Below are 23167 nucleotides of genomic sequence, written 5' to 3'. Positions count from 1 at the left end.
AGAAGATCCTCGTATTCGACGCCGAGATTCCAGTTTCTCCGTTAGTCGAGAAGCGAGCGGCGGTCGCGGAGATGAGAGAAAGGAGGAGAGGGAACGGAGGAAGGAGAGAGAGAGAGGGAGAAGAGAGGTCTCTCCCAGTATATACGCCGAGGCAAGCAGCCTAACTCGCCGAGGTCGGGTCGAATAATAAAATAAAAGAGCACGTCGGGTGGATGGGGTGCAAGGTGGTAGCGTGGCAAAGGTAGAAGAAGAGGAAGGAACTTCGCTACGGGAACGATGGGTGGTTTTACGTGTGGCCGCCGCGCCGGTGTATACGTGTGGGTGCGTGTGCGTGGATGCTGCCGGAGAAAGATACAGCCGAGAAATCGAGGGGGAGCGCGCGAGAGAGAGAGACCGATCTCCTCGGCGTTGCCACATGCTCAACGCTGAATTTCCGAGAGCGCCTCAAATATAAAGGCCGTCTTTATAAGACCGCCGTGTGCTTATGCGACTGCCTTCGAAACTCGCATCAAATTCTTGACGTCTCATTAAACATCGTCAGGTTTCAAGAAGTTAAACGTTACGCCGCTTTACGCACGGCGGGCCGCTCCTACGTGCACGAGTAACGAATCCGCCGGACAGAGGAGCCGTTCTCCTCCTCCTCCTCCCCCTCTTCCCGTCTCGTTGCCCAGCACTTTCGCGCACTCCCCGGCAACGAGACAAGTCCGGCCTCGCATACGCGCGGGATGTTATACAGAGTGTAAATAAACTACAGGTGCAAACTTGAGAGATTAATGGAGGTCATTGGAAGGAACAAGCGAGTCTTAATAAGCATATGTCCGGCAACTAGTAATTACTGGAAATATTCAGCTTTTCAATTTGTAAGTCGGCAATTCTTGGCCGAAAAAGGGCGAGGGGCGCTGTAAAAATTTACTATACTTTCAACCCAAGGACGGAATGTTTCTCAAACTATGTGCTGATTGCAGCTCGCTTGTTCCGCTGGGGAGAAACTCTCGGTTGAGTCTTAAAGATTGTATCCGCCAGCTTAGATACGCTCCGCACAAAGTTTCCAAGTTACATTAATGTGTTCCGATCGACGGCCGCTAATTAATTGTTGTTTTCATAACCAATTTGCTCTAGAAATATTAGTTCGCTCGCGCATACTTGAGAAACGATTTGCCTGCCAAGGATGATTAACTACTTGAAGCGTGATAGGCCCTCCTCGATATTCTCAATACCTTAGAGCGATGTTAACTCTAATTTTACCGCCTATTAATCGTTCGATTATCCTACCATGGAAATGAGGTGACGCCCATAGCGTAAACGTCTCAAGTCCATCCCGAGCCTATCCCAAGCGATCCACGAGAGTGCTTTCACCAATTTGGAGCGGACTTTCCTCGGACGGATACTTTCTATTCAAAATAATTTCGTTTCTCAGATAGTCGACGTTCCTCTTTCTTCTCTAACGTTAAGAAATCGCGAATGATTTATAATTTATCGGTGCATCTTGCTTCCCTACACCCTCGCAAGTAATATCATGGCTACGAGACTCTTGGACGGCGACAGAACGGGGAGCACAAAGATATCAATTTATAATTTCATTTCCCCAACTGTGGTGGTTTCTTAAGGTGGGCTCCTGCACGAAGGAGCGGTTAGTGTGGGTGCTTTGGTGGAGCAACTTTGATTTTTATAAATTCATGTGACTGTTTCATTAAAAAAAATATCACTTAGTGCATTGTTGAGCAAATGCATTTATGCTAAGTTGTATATGCACGTTTGAAAACATTTAAAAATATGGGATATTGCCAAGTCTCAAAGAGCTGTCAAATTTCCTCAAAATCACGGCGGAAAAAATTTCTGTAAATGATTACGAAAAATTTACTTCAAATAGAAATTTGTAGAAATTGTTATGTCTTCGTTGAAACGTTTGTCTCTTTGTAAAAATATCTACGAAATAGTACCACAAATTACAAGAAATTATTGCAAGTAGTATTTCATGACAATGTACAATTTTGTAAAAATTGGTACAAACTTTACTAGTTTTAAAAAATTTAAAAAACAAAATCTTAAAGAATTAAAACATCTAAAAATTAACAAAAGTGTTCAAATTCCAGCATATTCACGTTGATTTTTACAACACTTAAAATTTACGTAGAATTTCTCAGATTCCGGCAGTTATATTTAATTTTCTTTTGTAGAATTTTGTACAATTATTTCCGGCAGGAAACATTGTATCTTTCGACTTCACTAACAAGCATTTGCTTGCAGAGGTCGGTGACCTCATACACTTAATAGCACATTTGAATCCTTGCGAAATTTATTACGTTCATCTCGTTTCTTGTTAAGATCCACTTTTTCTATAAAATAACGTTAACCCTCAAATGTGATTCCGCGAGCGATCGGCCCATAATCCCTATATCCCAATGAACCCCAAGTAATAGTCACACAATATCAATATTGTAATTTCCTACTTAACAATGGAAATATAATACAACATGGGCGTTATATTACAATTACCGTGTTGCGTAGAAAATTAAAATACTGATGTTTTGTAACTGTTACTTGGTGTTTACTGGAATGTTGAAAAATACAACTTCAATATTTTTTCTTTATTTTATTTCATCGGCGACCGGGTCCGAAATTTCGCGTACCGATAGACAAAATCGAGGGCATTGTGGTGTACAGATTTGCGGCATTACTGGGCATTACTAGGCATTTCTGGGGCATTAGTTTAGGCATTGGGCCTTGCTGGAGCATTATAAAGATGAAATAAGATAAAATAGTGCCCACCGGGTATTAATGGGCATTGGTGTACAAGATTTTGGCCGGCGGTTTCCCCCTCGGATAAAATCTACAACTACAGTCTACTTAAATTTCAATTTTATCTACTTGGCCGGTTTACGCAGGAGCCTGCAACGTTTGTTAATTCTGTTAATTTGTAATATTAAACGTCCGTGACGAAGAACAAGATCACGCCTTGATTTCTGCGTACGACTCGCACTGGCCTTTCCTACCCTTCGTTGATTTCGTTTCGTTACGGGAAGCGAGCTGTATAAAATGTTTAACATCGCCAAGTGGCGTCGTTTTAAAAAGTGACACAAAGTTTTCATCCCCTGATATTTATTATTATACAAAATGTCTTGGGAATTTTCCAGAGTGGTAAAACGCGAGGGCTCTCTAACTACATGTAAATTTTATGTTAATAATCCCTTTCGCTGTTTCATCAGTAATTTGCCCCGCGTAAACATCTTGCAAACGTGACGCACGAGGCGCAAGAGACGTTCCGTAAACGTTCGGCAAAAGTATAATTGTTGACGCACATGGATTGACGTCTCTAATATTTATTCAAACATTAATGAGCAATCAGCGATGTTACAATTATATCTTTTTCACCGAGCAATCACGGCTGACGAACGAGCTCATTTGTCGTACCAAGTAATTACGCATAATAATTGCGCCGATTGCACCGCGTTCTCGCGCAAGCAACATAATTTCATAAATTTTAGCCAACTAATCTGTAACCGTATCTGTTTTTCACGGATTAAGAATCGCTTTTACAGGCAAAATGTTTTCCCCAATTATTAACATTAGTTTAATTATACCTGTTCATCTCACCTTCAAGCTATTATTACACGCTCAGAGGAAGGTTCCTTATTATAAGATAGGCTTCTAACGGGAGGTTTTCAACGTCCAAGTTCAACGACGAATCTTTTTTCGCAACAATAACACAATCTAACAATCATTTTTTCACTGAACAGGTTTCACTTTAAGAGCAATAAATTCATGGTGGAACCAACAAATGATGTCTATTAATTTAACAGAAAGCCCGCTATCTCATATTAAAAACTCGTCTGGTTAACAGTTAACCAAAAAATGAAAACCCGGGCCACGGGGGACTTTCCTCTGTATAGCGTATTATTATTCCCGGTCTTGCACTTGAAGTATTCAAGAAAATGTATAAATGTACTCGAGATAAAAATAAAATAAAATAAAGCTGCCGTTACATTTGCGTGAATATTCTGCTCTAATCTCCTTAAACTTCTCATTAAAGAAGCAGAAATTTTCCTCCCCCAGGATTAAAGGGACGTTAAACCTCTTCGTTGCACGCACAGCGTTAGTTAATATTTCAATCGTAATGTTAATCATAAATTGGAGCTATCTTGCGCCGAATATTTCGGGAATCCGTTGATATTTCACAAGCAAAATAACAGCTGCGCTTGGATAAATTAGATGAATTATGCTGAAAGCTCCTCGTTGACCGCTTATCGGTGTGTGCGCGCAATATTTGCCGGCGTATTCAGTCTCGCGGAGTTTAAACGGCAGAGTCAACAGCGTGTGCCGCGGTATGCGCGCATTATTTCTCGTATTATGATATTCCGCGAGATACCGATCTCGAGATAAAAAAATTGGCCGGGCGGGATAACGTCGGCCCGGCGACGCGCGCGCGCGCGCGGCTACGAGGCCGTAAAAATGAATTATTGTATTCGGAATTATCGAGGTCGCATCGACCGCGAGTGCGTACGTGCCGCGTTATTTCCGTTGGGCGAAATCGAATTTATCGGGATTTCGACGTTGACAGGATACAGATCGACATAACGAGTCATAAAGCGTCGCCGTTAATTGCATCATTGGACACCGCATTTTCCACATTTTTTTTTTTTCGAGGGTCCGATATTAAATGTCACCGCGCACGTCCGGCTGAAATTTTTCGTCAGACGGGGCGAAACGCGAGGGGGCGAAACCGCTGTGGGTATTGTGGTGTACAGATCTGCGGCATTACTGGGCATTTTTTGGGCATCAGTTTGGGCATTAGGTCTTGCTGGGGCATTAGAAAGATAAAATAAGACAAAAAAAATGATAAAACAAGATAAAATTAGAACAATAAAAGGATTATATCGACGATAACTGGCAAAGTATATTTTCAATTAATACACGACGTTTTTCGACAAGTAATACTGGTCCTTCTCAAGTATCACCCATTAGATGTGACAGCAAGAAATAGGTGATGTATCAAAGATTACGAATGTGTAGAAGTGCATAGTAAAGAAATGGAATCACTCCGCACAGTAAGGAATGTAGAGTTAAAATTTTTTTTTTAAATTAAAAAAATTGAACTATCTTATTAAAGCGTCAAGCATTGTCAACGTTGGATAGGACACTAAGATAAAATTAGATAAAAAGGATAAAAAGATGAAAACAGATGAAATAAGATAAAACAAGATAAATGAGATGAAAGCAAGAAATAAGATAATAACATAAAGTGATGCCCACTAGGCATTAGTGGGCATTGGTGTACAAGATTTTGGTCAGTGGTTTACCTCTCGGCGAAATGTAACTTCTTTAGCCTAATCTACAGTGCGCTCTCTGCGTCTAGAAACGTTCTATTGTAGCTAATGAACGCGTTTAAAGAATTTGTGCAAGTTGATAAATTGTACATTGTACATTGGCGACAATTTTGTTTGTTTGTTTATACAAAGCAGAATGTTTCTAGACGCGGAGAGCACATTGCAGATTAGGCTTTTACGTTCAATCGTCTTGAATCTTAACGAGCCTCAGACTTGCGTTAGACGAGTTTAGTAAAGGAGAGCAATCTGGCGCGTAGGAATAATATTTGGATATATTTTGTTGGAAAAAAAATACATTTTTATTGTCCGTACAAAAGTAACGATATCATCAAATTGCGCCAACCAAAATGGATATTTATACAAACTAGACGCTTAATTATTTTTGATACTAAAACGTCTTGTTTTACGTTCAATCGTTTGGTTGCTTTTCCATCCGGAATTTTCACGTGCCGCGGATTTGCGTTAGACGAGAGTAATAAGAGGGGCAATCTGGCGCGTAGGAATAATCGTATACTCGCTATTCCGACTCGCCGGCGACTTAATAGAAATTAATGCGATTGCGCGCGGACACCGCGGTGCAATTGCGTTTAAAGAGCGTTTATTCCGCGCGAGACTGTTTTTCCCTCTCGGGCTCCCCGCAATGAATTATGTCTCATCTCGGCGGCGCGACGGTACTGTTAGCTGTATTAAGAAAATTGTTTATAGGCAAAATACTGGGCGCTGGTGCTGGCGACAAGAACGGGTATATCGCTCTCTGGCGGCGGTGGACGAGCGCGGTTGGCCGTGCCCGTCGTGTGTGGGTACTGGTTAAGCGAAGCACGTGTTTTTCTTTGCAAAACGAACAGAAAGTGCGGGAACACCTGTTACCTGCGTGATACATTATTTCGCGATACTCCCCGCGTCACTCCGGAATACGGAAAGAGGACGGCCGCGACTATATACGTCCGTCGGGTGTACATTTTTCGGGCAAAATAAAATCGATCGAGCGCGAGAAGAACACGCCCTTGCGCCCGATGGATTTAATTTTAATCTCAGTGGGCTTCTCCCAGAGGGCCCGAGCGAGCGGACGTCGCGCCGATGTTTGTCAAGAAGCAAATATTTATCCGATACAATTGCCAATTTGTCACGCATAAATTGCATTTCCCCGTTTACCGCGCGTAATTTAGCCCTCTGCGCAGCCGGGACGAGGGCGACTTTTTATCGCGTTTCGCAAAATGCGAGGAAAATCACGATTGTGCACGAATTAAATGAGAAACGCACATCTATTAAACCGACGCGGCCGTTTCGAGCGTACCGAAACGTATGCGGAAATTTACGCTTTTTCGCCACCCCGACGAGTTTTCCGTTCCATTCCCGCTTTTTGTCATCCCCGGCTGCTCCGTCAAAAGCGCGTGATATGATAAATTGTCAAGATAATTGATCTCTTTGCAATTGAAAACACTGCGCGTTTTAATGTAAAGAAACTGTTTGTGCCGTGCGTTATCGATAGGGGAACAGGGGGGGGGGAAGGTAAAGCTCCGATAAAATTCGATTGTTTAATTCTTTTGCCAAAGTACTACGGGCGGCGGAACGACGGACGGCGAATGATAGAAGGGAAAAATATGAGAACGCAGACCGGCATATGTGCGCATGAATATTGGTCCTTTTTTTGCTAAACGACGTTGTTCAAACAAGCGGACGTTCGATTAAACAATATTCAGATAAACGGCCGGTTAAATGGCGCTGGAGTATAGCGGAGGCTCCAATGTACGATTAAAAATAACAACCAGATGGATAACCTCAAACTGAATTTTTATCAAAGTTGTCCTATTGGAATAAAATAAAATGCAGTGTGGTATTTACTGACGTGCTACCCACCGTTTTTCGATTGTTTATGATTTTCGGCAAAATTATGATACGCGTTATACATAGGAAAACTAGGGTACACACAGGGCTTCTCTACGCGCGGTAAATAACGAATGCGAAAGTTAAACCCACGAGAAATGGAATAACACGGGCGGCAAATTTAAAAAAATATCTCTATATCGTCGAAAAAGTATATATCGGCGGCAGTTTACATGCGAATGGCAAACGTACGTACGTCGGTTTCACGTATTAATTAGTCACTTGGTTGCAAATTATCGGCACGTCGAAAAGCCGATGAAACTACAGGCAGTTTCGACAATTTCGACTACGTTTCCATTTTCCGTTTTCCTATATACATATATTGGCACACCGAGAGTCCCGCCGCGATTGTAAATAAAAGCTCGATTATTGCGCCGCGCAAATATTATGTTTTTTTATTGAACGTGCTTCGTAACGCTCGATGCGTATCACATACGTTATTAATATGCAATCAAGGATCAACAACCGGCGTTCGTTGCCGCGATCGATTTGCTTTTAAAGTTTGTTTCGGAATTTGTCGAAATGGGATATGTTTTAAACCGTGTTTATGCATATATATCACCATAATGATTGATTTATCGCGACGACCGACACGTGATCGAGTTTCGCTTCACAACAATCTCTCTTTTATTTCGATCGCTTCGTCTCGGCGCGACGCATATACGTGCGCGGAGTTATTTGAGCTAGTTAAACACTTCTTTTCCAAACGTCGTTCGACGTGTTTAGACTGTTTTTATCGAGGGCGTTGTGGCGTACAGACTTTCGGCATTCGTGACTGTTATTTGGCCTTGCTGTGGCATTATAAAGAATCTAAAAAGGTGGTAAGATTAAGTAATGCCCACTGGGCATTAGTAGGCATTGGTGTACATGATTTTGGCCAGCGATTTATCCCTTCGGTTTTTAGTGGGTGTTATTTGGCCCTGCATTATACAGACTTTAAAAACATAAAATAAAGTAATAAGATTAAGTAACGTCCACTGGGCATTGGTAGGCATTGATGTACGTGATTTTGGTCAGCGGTTTATCCCTCGGTTTTTAGTGGGTGTTATTTGGCCCTGCTGGGACATTACAAAGAATCTGAAAAGATAAAATAAGGTATCTTATTTTATCTTATTTACTTTGGTTCGTCGTATTTTATCTTTGTAATGCCCCAGCAAGGCCTAATGCCCAAACCCGTACACCACAGCGGTTTACCCCTCGGGTTTACCCTTCTCGGCTTTTATTTAAAAGGGACCTATTTACAAAATTTGCGCCGAATTGGAGCACGGGCATTTTCGGAAGAATTCCCAGACCGAGGAAAGCAAAATCGGTGTCGAACGGACGTCGTCGATTAAAGGGCAGTAATGTTTCAATGACGAGAGCCGCGGCTCAGTGAACGTGCAAAACTCCGAAAAATCATAATCCCGAATGCACAAATGCACGGTGGATATTCATTGTGCCGAAATATTGTTGGAATATATCATTCTCCCCCTCCCCCCCCCCGGAATATGCGAGGTTTTATTCAAAAATGTACGACAAAAAATTATCGCGGAATTCGAAGCACGTACGTGAAACAATATATTCGGTGTTTTGCCTAACTTGATATTAGGCATTCATTACTTTTTAATAATATACGAGGAAAAATACGCGAAGAAATAATAACTTTACGATTAAAGGGGAAGAGACGTTGAAAGCCCGCAACAACTTTTAAATTTTATTCATTTCTTTCTATCAATCCTTCCTTCAATCACTCGCCGATCCTTTTTCTAAGACTTTAAAGGCTCGTACGTTTTTTCCCCGTCGCCTTTTCAAACGGCACGTTCTTCGTTAACATATGTAAAATAATAACCCGGACGGAATATTAATTAAAAATTATAATTAACTAGATACCGATCATAATATTTCTTTCATTAGACGAAATGATTTTTCGCGCGTGGAATTTTTCCGCGTTAAGAGTAACGGAAATATGTGAAAATATGCGGATTAGGTGAACACGTAATCCCACGTAATGTAATCCATCCGCTTTAATCTTTATTAATTATAATTAAAAGGCAAGAATTTTCGGCATTTTGTGTATAATGAAATGCGCAGATTCGCGCAAATAAATTTTCGAAATAGCGCCGCGCCGTCCCGCCGGCTTCAAACGACTCCTCTGAATTTTCTACGCGCAGCTCCGAATATTCCAATGAGATGTCTCAAAGCGATGGCGTATCGAGATAACTTTTCTACCGTTTTCGCCTACACTTCCCCGCGCCCCACCTCCGGGCCTTCGGATTAACGCGAGCTTTTGAGGATCCCCGGGATTTTTCTACTCTCACGATTATTTCGGGCCGGGCCAATGGAATCTCGCGAGCGATGACATCCGGAGATAACGCGTTTTCGCATATTTCACCGCGCGTTTTTGTCGGCGCCTCCTTTTTGGGAGGCAACGCGCGCGCGTTGCGTCCATCTCGCAAACGTACAGCTCGTTAACGGTGACCGACACCGACGACACATTAGCAAACACGCCCGCACGATTTCACCACGCCGGTGGCCCGAGATCGCGCGTACATGACCCGCGGAAAGGCGCAAATATTTTCATTTCATTATATTTAACCACGTCTAAAGGTACGTCGCGTTAGCGCGAAGCTGACTCTCGGTAGTCGTCGAGATATCTCGACCACGTGAGAACGTAAGACGAAAGAAACGTGGATGCGCGCTCGTCCAATTAACGGCGATTCCTGGACCAATCGGAAACTCGCCCCAACCTTCAAACCATGCAAATCATCCAAGAACCAATTTTTGGGGTAAAGCGTTTACCTTGTTCTTGCTGCACTCAACCGCTATTGTGCGCAACGCGTCACCTTGTATTCTCGCATCATGATCTCGACGAAATCGCGCACGATCTGTGGAGGGACGCAAAAGCGTGTAGGTCTAGGGGTAGACAGCTAACCAAAATCATGTATGCACACCAATACCTACTGATGGCGAGGTGGCGTGTGTGTGCGTGTGTGTGTGTGAAAAGGGAAGAAATAGATTCGCCAGTTCTTAGATAAGTAGTTAAGCTAGGTTAAGTTAGATTAAGATAGGATAAGTTGGTTTCAAGAAAAAGTGTAAAAGATCGTAACCCTTAAGGGATCAATAAAGACCATATACATACATACCTACTGGTGCCCCTTGGGCCTTATTTTATCTTACTTTATCTTACTTTATCTTGTTCTAATGCCCTTTTGTCTTATCTTTTTGGTGTCCTCCTGCTGAAGGCATTGTGGTGTACAGACTTGCGGCATTACTGGGCATTTTTTGGGCATTAGTTTGGGCATCGGGCCTTGCTGGGGCAGTACAAAGATAAAACAAGATAAATAAGATGAATGAAAGCCCACTGGGCCTCGGTGGGCATTGGTGTACACGATTTTGGTCAGCGACGCAGGTGCTTTGCCGGTAGATTTAACTTTGCAACAAAAACATGTCACGTTAACGCAGGCCCGACTCTCGGCGGTTGTCGGGATATTTTAACGTTGAGCGAACAGGTAACGAGCGGCAGATTTCAGATAACTATTTATTAATCACTGAACTAAATGCATATAAATCATACGGAAATGTAGCCGCTGATGTTATCTGACAGCTATGAAAGCGCCTGCCCTTGCGAGCGCACCGCGAGTACGAATGCCGCGTGTTTACTCACTTTTACGCGGAATAAACTGCTGACACATTATTTCCATTAATACCGTAACGCCCGACGTCGGGAGTTGATTATGACGTTAATACCGCGGTACGTTAAGCATCGAATTAACAGTAAACGTTGAGAAATTGTTGCTAACGCGGACGAGATTCCGCGCGACGTCGGATAATCCCCTCCGTCCGAAGTATCGGGACTCGCGCTCGACGCGACAACTCTTTGGATAAAGTTTTCACGTCCACTGGCGAGGAGCATTTGCGTCTCTGCCCGGATCATTCCGCGCGACGACGTAACAACGTTACGAGCGCTGACGGGCCGCGTACACGCCGGAACGCGTCGCCGCCCTTTCTAAGGGCCGGGAGCGGAAAGACCGTCATAACCGTTTACGATTCCGTCGTAAGACGTAAGTCGGAAGTTAACGCGCAAAGAATTGCCGCGATGCGATGGATGCGATATGGAGGAAGGTCCAGTTACGAGACAGATTTCTAATATGAGACAGCGAGTTTTCAACGATTTTTACAAATGTTCGTTTGCAACGATTAATGAATTTTCCATTGAACAGACTTCACTCCAAGGGCAATAAATTCACGGTGGAATCAACGGATGATGCCTGTTGATTTAGCAGACGCTGGCTAGTTATTTAATTAGTTTATTACACAACGTTTCGACCCTATTCTTTTGCGTCCTTTTCGAGTGATACTGCAAATCAACAACGCAGTTATGAACAATGTAGGTTAATAAATAAAAAGGATTTCGTTAAATAGTTAAAAGTTCAGTAACGCACCTAAGACAGTCATCGTCGTCAAATAAGACAGAGTCGAGTTATAAAATATACGTGCGAGCACTGTGGTAGCTACGCTCGAACTAATTTGTTAGTCATGTCTTAAGAACAATACAAGGTGATGCGAACTAAACAGTTTTGATTACACAGTGATATATTACATTTAAGTTTTCGGTGTCTGTTTGTAAATTAAGCGTGTTATCGGGCTTCTTGATAAAGAACATTTCGGCGATTTCTCTTTTCCTTCCAAGAGCCGCTTCATCCAAACTCCGGTTAAATTAATCGACGATTAAAGGTTTGCCAACATGACAAATACAAAATAATTCAGTGTGACCAACTATATTCCTGGCGATGTAATCGCGTCGTCCTAACCTTTCTTTCTCCGGCAGGAATATAGTCGGTCACACAGAATTATTCTGTATTTGTCATGTTGGCAAACCTTTAATCGTCGATTAATTTAACCGGAGTTTGGATAAAGCGGCCCTGAGGTTATCTTATAATAGAGGACGATACGAGGGATGATATTATTGTCTCTTTTATTTCTTTCGGTAAAATCGTATGCTCGATTGTTTGGATATAACATTTTAATATCAAAAATAATGAAGTATCTAGTTTGTATAAATATCCATTTTAATTGGCGCAATTTGATGATATTATTACTTTTGTAGAGACAATAAAAATGTATTTTCTTTTCTAACAAAATATATGTAAATAATTCAATTATATATGTGAGTTTACAAACAACAATTTTTATGAAACGTTAATAGGCGTAATGCAAGGGCAATCAGAGCCAGGCGCTCGATATTGAGTGCGGATATAACAATCTTTTGTATATTATTTATTTGTTAAATTATATGATTCTTGATTGGATGGCGATTATTAAAAAAGGACTCTCTTTTATGCCTACGACGATTTCCTTGTGCGTCGACTTCCGATACCAACTTGAATCTTACGGAATCGTAAACGGCTCCGACAATCTTTTTGCTCCAGGGATAAGCCACAAGATCAGCTGAGTGAGAAGATAAACGTGCAAAAATCGCCGTATCGAGGCCGTTTATAAACTCAGGTGCCATTTCTACATAAGAAGGCGGTTAGAAATCGTAGCGAAGTCATACAAAAATCCGTTTAGGATTCCGTCGTGTCGCACAAGTCGGTGTCGGAAGTCAATGCACAAAGAATCGTCGTTGCGATGGATGCGATATATGTGTACGTCTACGACGATTTCCTTGCGGTTACGACAATCTTTCCGCTCTAAGGACGAGTCGCAAGATCAGTTGAGCGAGTAGATGGACGTGCAAAAATCGTCGTATCGACACGGTTTACGCGAGGAGGGAATTTTCTCTGAAAATTTACTCGGAAAATCGTGCAATCGTGGGATGACGTGGCGTTTTAAAGAACTTGATGAGTTTTCCGAAATTTCACCATACATTTTACTAGTAGGATGTACACTACAAAAATTTCCAAAAACTCACAAAATTCTTCAAAATGCCGTATCGTCCCACGATTGCACAATGCTCGGGATAAATTTTAAAAGAAAGTTCTCTCCGTGGACTCGGGTGACACTTCTACACACTCTCGAAAAGTGAATCAGTGATTATTCACCGATTGACTCTACGCTGAGAAAAAAGTCTTTGAACATTTATCTGTGGCGTATAATGTTTATTTCACTGAAACTTTCAAAGGCTTTTTTTTCTCCGCGTAAGAGTATAAGAAGACGGTGAAAAACGCCGTAGCGAGATCGTACAAAAGTCGGGCGAGCAAGCGGCGGTCGATCCGAGGTGTAGAAAGGGCGTGTTATTATCGGGACGCGGGTCTGGGATCTTACCGGTAATAAGCGCGTCGCGCGCGTAAATCGGAGCTGGTTCCCATAGAGAACGCGGACGGCTACGCTCTCGTTCGTCATCCGCGTGGACGCGTGCGCGCAAAGTAGATACGTGCGAGCGTGACGAGTGTCCGAGAGAAGAGGGATTTGTAAGATTGGTGCGGGAGTGCCCGGGGAGAGAAGAGAGAAGACAGCGAGACAGAGACGGTGAAAGGAGAGGCAGAAGTGCTCTGGAGCAGCACTCAAGGATAATAAACTGCCGCGATAGCGCGACGAGAGGGGGCGGGGGCGGGGACGGGGAGGCGCAACATCTTTCGTACGTACGTATCTACCTACGGAACACGGCGGATCTTCCGAAATTGATCGCGCCTCGCGCAACGCGCACACTCTCATTACGCGGCCAGCGGAGTACATGACAATAAATGGACCTTTCCCGACCGGGTTAGGGGTGGAGGGGGAGGGGGAGGGGGCGCGCGGCCTTTCGGCGCGAGGAGCACGCGCCCCGACACGCTTCCGCCGCGCAGCCCTCGTAGGAATTATCCGTTCCTTTCACCCCTTTTCACGCGTCTCGAACGCCGACGAGACGCTCGCGTTAAATATGACCCGGGCCACGGTCGGTAGGTACACGCATCGGCATAAATGCTGTCCCTATCCTTGTGAGGTGCCCGCACACAACTAGAGTCCCTGTAGTTGTGTGCGTGCACCTCACAAGGATAGGGACAGCATTTATGCCGGTGCGTGTACACGATAAGAACAGTGGTTATTGTATGTGCGACAGTTTCCTTTTAGAATTTCAGCTTTCAATCGACCTCAGCGGGCCACGTTTATTAAATTGGCTCTCGCAACGTTTCGATCTTTGGATCAGGTCCTTGTCGGGTGGGGGTCTGAGAGTAAGTATTTTAATAATATAAAGTGGACGCTCGTTGAATGTATAAACAAATGATCAAATTTTAGAGGCCAAAAATAACGAGCTACTATAGAGGACGTTAGAAAATTCAATTATATTCTTAATAATTTGCATAAGTGAACGTTTCGACGTTACTTAGTCTTTTTCAACACCCTAATTCAATAATTAAGATACAAATTCAATAATTAAGATACAAGATTCAATAATTAAGATAAAATTTAAAAGGTACGTGACCGGTCATTTAAATTATTATTAATAAATGTCGCGTCGCAGCGGTTCCTTTTAGGCCCGGATTTTCATTTTCTGGTTAGCTGTTAACCAGAAGTTAGTCGGCTCTCCAGCTCTTTTTACATTATTATCCAAGGAGAGACAGAGGAACGGACTAACTTCTGGTTAACAATTAACCAGACGTTAGCCGACTCTACATCCTTTTCTGAAGAGAGGCAGAGTCTCGACTAACCTCTGGTTAACAATTGACCAGAAAATGAAAAACCAGGCCTCGGGCCCGATTTCATCACACGTCGCTTAGCTTGAATCTTAGTTTAATTCGCGTTTTTGTCTCTTTCCAAATCAACAGTTGGAAAGAGCCGAGGAACGAGTTAGTGAGCTAGACCTAAAGTTAAATAACGCCGGTGAAATCGGGCCTTCGTGTTACAAGTCAACACCGGAAGTGCCGAGCGGTCACGTACATTTCTGATACGTTTCTATTGTCTGGATTAATACTCCATTTCTCGCACAAATAAACGGCGATCGTTCAATCAATCGCCTGATTGAAAAGTAAGTCATAAGATTTCAGAATCCCATCTTTTATAGAAGAAACAGAGTGTCGATCTAAACAATAGAAAGCGAGTTCGCATTTGATTAGAAAAAAAAAACGTCCGATCCTGGCGCGAATCTACAAAGTGCTCTCTGCGTCCAGGAACATTCCATTTCGTAGCCAACGAATGCGTTAAAAACGTGTGCGCGAGTTGATGAAACTGTCGACAAGTTTTCCAAGCGTTTCTGTCTATACAAAATACAATGTTTCCGGGTGCACATTGTAGATTAGGCTCGAGAGTTGTTCACGCGGACGCTGATTCACCGCTCGATTCGTTAAACGACCGGGGACACGCGAGCATCTTTTTAAACGTTTCCCATACCGGGCGAAAATAACGTTTCATCATTCGTGGCGTCGCGCGTCGCGCGGGCATCCGCGTGGCAAACACGTCAGCACGACGGGACGGAAAAGAACAGGTGTAAAAAGCGTAGCCGGAAGAAACCGAGCCCGTTCTCGCGCGCGTAAATCAGCGGCGCGGGGGCGCACCGGGAGGCCCTCGTTGCGACCGTTTCGCCGCGGAATTTCGTCGACGGTGAAACGACGACGACGTATCGACGTGTGCCGTTTCAGAATGTCAACGCGGCTCTCGATTATGGGACGCGGCCTCGACGCGGCGCGACGGCCGGGATTTAACAAAATAACACGTAAACCATGAACCGCCGAGCGTTTCGACCGAAAACCATTTGGCGAGCGCGCGCGTCAACGCTCGGTCCGCGCCGATCGGGGGATCGCCCTCGGCGGCCTCCACCGAGAGAGAGACAGAGCGAGTGAGATTATCGAGATTATTCGGACATCGAGGCTCTCGTACGGACAGCCTCTTCGCTCGAGAGCAGCGACCGCTGCTGCCAAGCGCGTTAACGCGCGCACACGCGGCGCGCGATTACGCGGAGCTGTAATTCGGCCGATTCAATTTTCGACGCTGTAAATACGGGCGGCCGTGTACCACGGCCGCGGGGATTCGAATTTCCTTTTCGCCTCCATTATCCGCGAGTCGCGAACGTGTGCGTGCGTGCGCGCGCGCGCGTACACTCGCGGATCGGAAGGCGCCGCGCGGCGTTTTTTGCACTCGCGATGTTTTGATCGCGACGGACAGACGGCGGCGTTCGCTGTCGCGTCCACCGTGACGCGAGCGACGCGTCTACGGCGCGTCCAGCTCGCATCTGTCGCGCGCACGCACGCACGCACGCACGCATGCACGCACGGGGATGGTTCGGGAATTTGATTGGCACTCACCGATACGACGTCCAAGTCGACGAGCCTCGCCGAGGGCGAGAAGGGTGGCGAGGTCCGAAGCGCGTCTAGGGGAGACGACGACGCCGCGCCTGATAAATCCACCGTCCGTGGGCGACGAGGGATCCGAGCGCCGGCAGCGGCGGCAGCGCGACAACGCACACTCGACAACGGGCCGCACACATAGAGGCTTCGCTACAACACTTGACCGCTGGGGCACTTGTGATCCGCACGCACTTTATTCACCAGAAGCGCTCGAGGATAAGAGCCGCGGGCGCGCGCGCGCGCGCGCGCGTACACACACGCGAGCGAGCGAGCGAGCGACCGTCGCGAGATCGACGGGCGAATCCGACCGGCTTTTTCGTTGCTTCGTTCGTTCGTTCGTTCGCTCGCACCCGCGCGTCGATGCGGGCGCGATTGAGCGGAGCGGAGCGGAGCGAGAGGACGCGACGAGACGCGCCGCGGGCCACCAGGTCTACTCCGCGAGTCGCGCAGTGGCCATTGCACGCCCGTCGTCGCGGCGACGAGCGGAGAAGCGCGTGTTTTGTTTTCCTTTTCTCTTAATTCCCCTTCTCTCTCCCTCTCTCTCTCTCTCTCTCTTTCTCCCTGCGCTCCTCCGGAGGCGACGACGACGCGTCTCACCGCTGCGAAGTCGTGGTAGCGACTGCTCTCGGGAGACTGGCGGCGCAGCCCCGATCGACCAATGGCGCGCCGGCTTCTACCGAGCGCCATCTTGCCCCTACCCGAGCACAAAGAGGCCGCCGACCGAGCGCCCGCGGAAACGCACGACCGTCCCGACCGCTCGTCGCCCCGTGCCACCCCTGCGCCACCGCCGCCCCCGCCGCCCCCGCCGCCCCCGACGCCCCCGACGCCCCCGACGCCGCCACTACCGTCACCCCAACGGCGGTGGATCGACGTGCGTTTTGCGGCTTCGCTCCTTCGGTGTCCTAACTTTCGATACAGGGCTTTTATGGCGGGGGATTAAGCGCCGCACGGCCGGCTCGCGCTGCGTTTCCCGACGATCGGCGCGGCGTCCCCGACGCGGCCTCGGACGAGACGGCTCTTTCGGCTCTTTCGCGAAAAGGGGAGCGCCCGATAAATCTTTATTGCGCTTTCATTCATGCGCGACGCGCCTCGTGTCGCCCTAAACCCGCGCTCGACAGAGGGGGCGACGCGATCTACGCTTATCGATATATAACCGTCTGTGAGTGTGGACCGAAGGTAGGCAATAAAGCCCGTATCAGACTACAGACTCGACTACTGACTCGGACTCCCGACTGTGACTCAACCAATTGGAGTGGCGTCTATTCCCGAGTCGGCAGTCAGGGTCGGTCGCGGTGCTTCGCTGTGATTGGTTGAATCATCGGGAGTCCGAGTCAGTAGTCAAATCAGAGTCAGGAGTACAGACTACAGTACTATACAGACTCCTGACTCTGATTTGACTACAAATTACAGACTCCTGACTACAGACTCTGATTTGACTATTGACTCGGACTCCCGACTATGATTCAACCAATCACAGCAAAGAACCGGCCGACACGGGAATAGACGCCGCTCTAATTGGTTGAATCATAGTCGGGAGTCCGAGTCAGTAGTCGAGTCAAAGTCGGGAATCTGTAGTCTGATACGGGCTTTAACGCGCTTCTCTCACCAACTTTGGACGCGTGCGATGAAGATGTATGCCGGCGGCACCCTCGGGCCATTCTGCCGCGGGATTTTTCTGTCCACTTACCGCGGGTCTCGATCGCAGCGCGCAGCCTCGATCACGATCGACCGAACGGCACCGATCGCGAAGACCCGCGCGGTAACCGAGACACGGTTTCCGGCGTTCGATCGTCGGTTAATCGACACTCCCGGCAAAGATTCGTGTTCGTTGCACAGCATGCTCTGTTAAAGTTTACTCTGGAAATCGTGTAATCGCGGGACAACACGGCATTTCGAAGAATTCCATGAGTTTTTTTAATTTTACTATACATTTTACTAGTAATTATACTCGGTATACATTTTGGTAGAATGTAAGGTAAAGTTTCAAAAAAAACTCTCATTTCTATCTCTTATAATTTATCACTAACATTCTTCGAGATGCCACGTTGTTCCACGATTACATACGTGAGTTTCGAGATAAATTGTAAAAGAAAATTCTCTCCGTGTACACGTTCTCGGCGAGGAAAGCTCGTGTCAGAGTCTGCGAATCGAGATTGAGATCAGATTGAAATTTGACCAATCAGAGTAAAGTTTACTAACCACAAGTTTAGTAAATTTTACCCCGATTGGTCAAATTTCAATCTAATCTCAATCTCAAACCGCAGTCAGGGACTCGACGATGAATCTCTTTCTCTAATATGAACTCGTAAAAAGTGAAAAATTTTATTAACGAGTTCAATATTCATCAACGAAGTTTGCCACTTTTCACGACTTCGCGTTAGGGGAAAGGATTCACGATCAAACCCCTGATACGGGCTTGAAACTCGCAGAGCGATTGCGCTTCCGGTCCCCCGAATCGACGCGCCCCCGAAAAATTATCATGGCGCGCGCGGCGTCGCGGCGTCTCGACGAAAATCGACGAGTCTAAACTGCCCGAGTATCGCGAACAATCGGCACTCGCGACAAGAACCGGTCGCTGCCCCGACAGGTTCGACGTTTCTACCAAGAATTTAAATGAATACGTAAAAATCTGTATGCGGGTACTCGATAAAGTTTCAAATTGGCGCACGACACAGTAGACTCGTCCGAGTGGATTAACTTTGTCACAACGAGCAACGTGGACTCGCCCGCGTAATTAATCCGCAAAATATCTATTGTACAGTGATGAACGGAATGGTTGCACCACCTTTTCTTTTCAAACAATTTAGGAACGTGCATTTAGATTCGGTTCGGATTACGTTCCAAAATCTTTTTCTACGAGGAACATTTTACTCCGTGGCCGTTTTAAGCGTTTTTTTATCCATTTTTCGAGCAAAATTTTTCTCGTAAAAATGTTTTGGAACAAACCTGAATCTAAATGCGCGTTTCCGAACTCGTTAAAAAAGTGTTGCGACCATTGTACAGCGATGACCAGAAAATGGTTACGACACATTTTTTAAAATGAATTTAGGAACGTGATTTTAGATTCGGGTTGAGTTACGTTTCAAAATCTTCTCCCTTGAGAAATATTTTACTCCATGGCCATTCAGCAACCATTTTAAGCGTTTCCGATCTATTTCTCGAATAAAATTTTCCTCGTAGAAATTGTTTTGAAACATAAACCTCAATCTAAATACGCGTTCCTAAACTCGTTAAAAAAATGTTTCAACCATTCTATCCATCATTGTACAATGGCCAGAATGGTTGCAACACATTTTAAACAAATGAATTTGGGAACGTACGTTTAGATTCGGTTTGAGTTACGTTTCAAAATCTTCTACGAAGAATATTTTACTCCATAGCCATTGTGTAAACATTTTAAGCGTTTCCGATCTATTTTTCGAGTAAAATTTTCCTCGTAGAAATTGTTTTGAAACATAAACCTGAATCTAAATGCGTGTTTCTAAACTTGTCAAAAAAATGTTTCAACCATTCTATCTATCATTGTACAGTGGCCAGAATGGTTGCAACACATAAAACAAAAAGAATTTAGGAACGTGCATTTAGATTCGGTTCGAGTTACGTTTCAAAATCTTCTTCGAGAAACCGTGACTGTTTCGAGCGTTTTCGATCTATTTCTCGAGTAAAATTTTCCCCGTAGAAAATGTTCTGGAATATAAACCTGGGCATCAATTCTGTATTTTACAATATAGCGAAAATGCTAAGAACGAGTGGCTCTTTCTCAGAAAACGGAAAGAAACAGAGCTACTCACTTTTAGCATTTTCACTATAGTGTAAGAATTGACCCCCTGAATCTAAATGCGCGTTCCTAAACTCTTTAAAAAAACTGTTGCGACCATTCTGTCCGTCACTGTACGCTTGACAATTAGATCGAGCAGAACACGATCGCCAAGCGTTGACTTCTCTCACTCGAGTCGCTGACGCGCGCGGCGCGGATGAATTTGTCCGAAATAATCGTGAAAAATTAGTATTACAAACTCATCAGTGTAATTAATTTGTAGAGAGTCTGTCGTACGAGTAATATCGCGGTTCTACCGACGCGATATTTCGCGGCGAATCTTCTATGCGCGCAAACTTGTGGGGCGTCGCTACTGTAAAAGGTTTCCAAATCAAATCGCGGTCCCAAAATATGCCGACGATCGAGCATCGCGATATCATTTTTCCGGTATGTTTTCAGCCCCCCCTGGCGTGCGGACGGTTTCCCGAACCGCGCGGCAAATCGAGGAGTCGCAAAGGCGAGGAATCGAAAACCAAACAACTGAGAAGTAAAGAAAAATAGCGTCGTTCCGCAAAGCCGCGTATTACGTAAGAGCGGGACGTATACACCACGGCGTGCATGTTTAATATTCCAAATGGATGAAAATGCGTATCTGATTTCTCGACTTCCATCCTCCTTCGCGTCTGAGCGAAGTCGAGCTCCTTTATTCCGGAAAACACATCGAGAACGTTGGCCGTAGTGAAAAGATCTTCCGAGAGCATTTTTTCCTCCCCCCCCCCCCCAGTTATACAGCACACGTTTCCTTCCCGCGGGAAACACGACGGAAGAAAAATGTCCCGTGCGCGACGATGATCGACAATCTATTAGGTAAAAGAAAAGGAATACGAGAGAATAGATCTCCCCGCTGAATACTGCGCTGTACTGTTATTCGCTCGCGCTGCAAACGCTCGATCTCGCGGAAGGACTTTGCCGATGCGCCGAATTTCTCAGCGTCTCGCCGTTTGTTTCTACTGAAGGCGAGTCCCCTATTACGAGAGAGGTTTCTAATAAGAAATTTGTTTTAAACTTCAAGCCTTATAGCTCAAAGAATGGTCGATAAAAATTTTTTTTATTCTAGTGTTCCAGCACGTTGCAGCGCGTCGATCAATTGTGTTACGATTGTTATCCTCCTTCGGAAGGAGTCGTCGCCTATCGCTCGATCGCTTAACGAATCTACGAAACGCGTGACTGAAATTCGACGACTGACACTCGGGTCGTGTAATTTTGGTTAGCAGCAACGCCGTAGAAACCTCTCGCTACTTGAACTTTGCGAGCGATTTATTGCTCGGCCTCGTCTACTGTTTCACACCGCGATATAATTTCGATGATTCGATACTGGACGGAGATATGTCGGATTATCGAATTGTTAACAGCAATTACGGAATATGATACAAGTAGTCGGGATAAAAATGCGATTAATCTGGATTTCCCGCTGAAAAAAAAACGTACCTCGAAAGGTACGTCTAACGATTACGAATCGCCAGATAGCGGCTTTACAAATCGGCCCCGTCCGCCTTTTCTTTGTCCTCCAATCTGGAATCCGCCTACGCCCCAGGTAGAAAACAAAATTCACAGTGACATCCCGATGACGTCATCGTGACCTTATTCGTCACTTAAGTTACATTAACGTCACTTCAACGTCGCTCCGGTGTCGTCACGAACGCTTGTTCTACCTGGGCGCCCTCTTCTCGCCGACTCGTAATAGTATTTTTTCCCTAATTTTGACGCGGACAATCGGTTTGACAGACTGCGTCGTGTCGGCGGAGGGAAGGAAAATAAAACACGCTAGTTAAGAGATTTATGCCGCCTGATGCACGGCTGATGAGTCAGAAGATCCTTGAGATTTTTTTCCCACTCGTGGATAATCCGTAAAGATTTATCGCCGCGTAAATCGAAGTTATCGACGGTGCGTTTCCAGACGTCTTTTTGCTTGGAAAAAAAAGAGTCATTTCCAAATTGATCGTAAAGTCCGTAATTACAAAGGCACCCAGGCGTGTCTACGGTATCTGATGTATTCTAACAATGGACTCCCCTCTCTCTCTCTGTCTCTTAAATTTGCCGCGTATTGAAATAATGGATCCTCAAATTCGCGGTCACGCGCTACGAATCTCGCAATCCCGATATCCCGATAATCCGATAATATATCTCCGTATATTAATTAGTATCGAATTATCGATATCGCATTGTATTAACACGGCCCGTTTTAACAAATCCGCCCCGTAAATCTGTTTTCGTGAGATTTTTGTCATAAATTTAACATGGCGGAAATTAAAGTCAACAAAGGACGCGCGTTACAACATATAATTTATTCATCTTTAAACGTGTGCGTGTGTGTAGATGCGTGTGTACGTGAGACAGTTGTTTCCCTCCCTCCACTATTTCCCCTGTCTACTGTCTGTTCGTCTCTCTCTTATTCTGTCCATCCCTCGCCACCCTCCATTTTCCAGCTCATAGGGATCAAATTTTCCATATCCCGGCTTTTCCGCATTTGTATAGATGATCCTACTACGGTTATACATCAAATTTCAATGTTTTATTTCCACAGTCAATATGTAAAAATAAATGGATATTGTGTATTTATCGAACGTTTATTAATATTGATGGCCCTGTCGCAATATTAAGCCATCTGTTATTCAACGTTAATTCATGACTTTTGCTGCGCGATCAACGTGATTGAGATACTTTTTGTTTTTAGGCAACTTCGATAAATATTTATCTCCGTATAGATCAACACACGCGATATCGGGTAGCGATGAAAATGATTATTGAAATGTCGATTACATTATCAATATACGCGTTAATAAAGTCATCGGGAGATTATATTTTTCCAGTTTTATTTTTCACGCTGTGTGTATCTTTAATTAACAATTGACTGGTCGAAGCCAATTCAAAAGTTAGCGCAATTCTTTATTCAGCCTTCGCGT

The 23167-nt window shown here is 45.0% G+C and overlaps 1 long non-coding RNA gene across 1 annotated transcript in view; it reads right to left on the bottom strand.

The window, feature by feature from the left end:
• Nucleotides 1–17001, bottom strand: part of LOC105560012 — a 175379-nt gene extending 158378 nt beyond the window's left edge. The window contains exon 1 of the long non-coding RNA XR_001008789.1: nt 16406–17001. This is a non-coding gene — a long non-coding RNA (uncharacterized LOC105560012). The remainder of the gene's footprint in view (nt 1–16405) is intronic.
• Between the last annotated feature and the right edge of the window lie 6166 nt (nt 17002–23167).

Source organism: Vollenhovia emeryi, unplaced genomic scaffold, assembly GCF_000949405.1.
Source record: "Vollenhovia emeryi isolate VEMERY1.0 unplaced genomic scaffold, V.emery_V1.0 DF939245.1, whole genome shotgun sequence".
Lineage (NCBI taxonomy): Eukaryota > Metazoa > Arthropoda > Insecta > Hymenoptera > Formicidae > Vollenhovia > Vollenhovia emeryi.
This window is presented reverse-complemented; position numbering and strand designations above follow the sequence as displayed.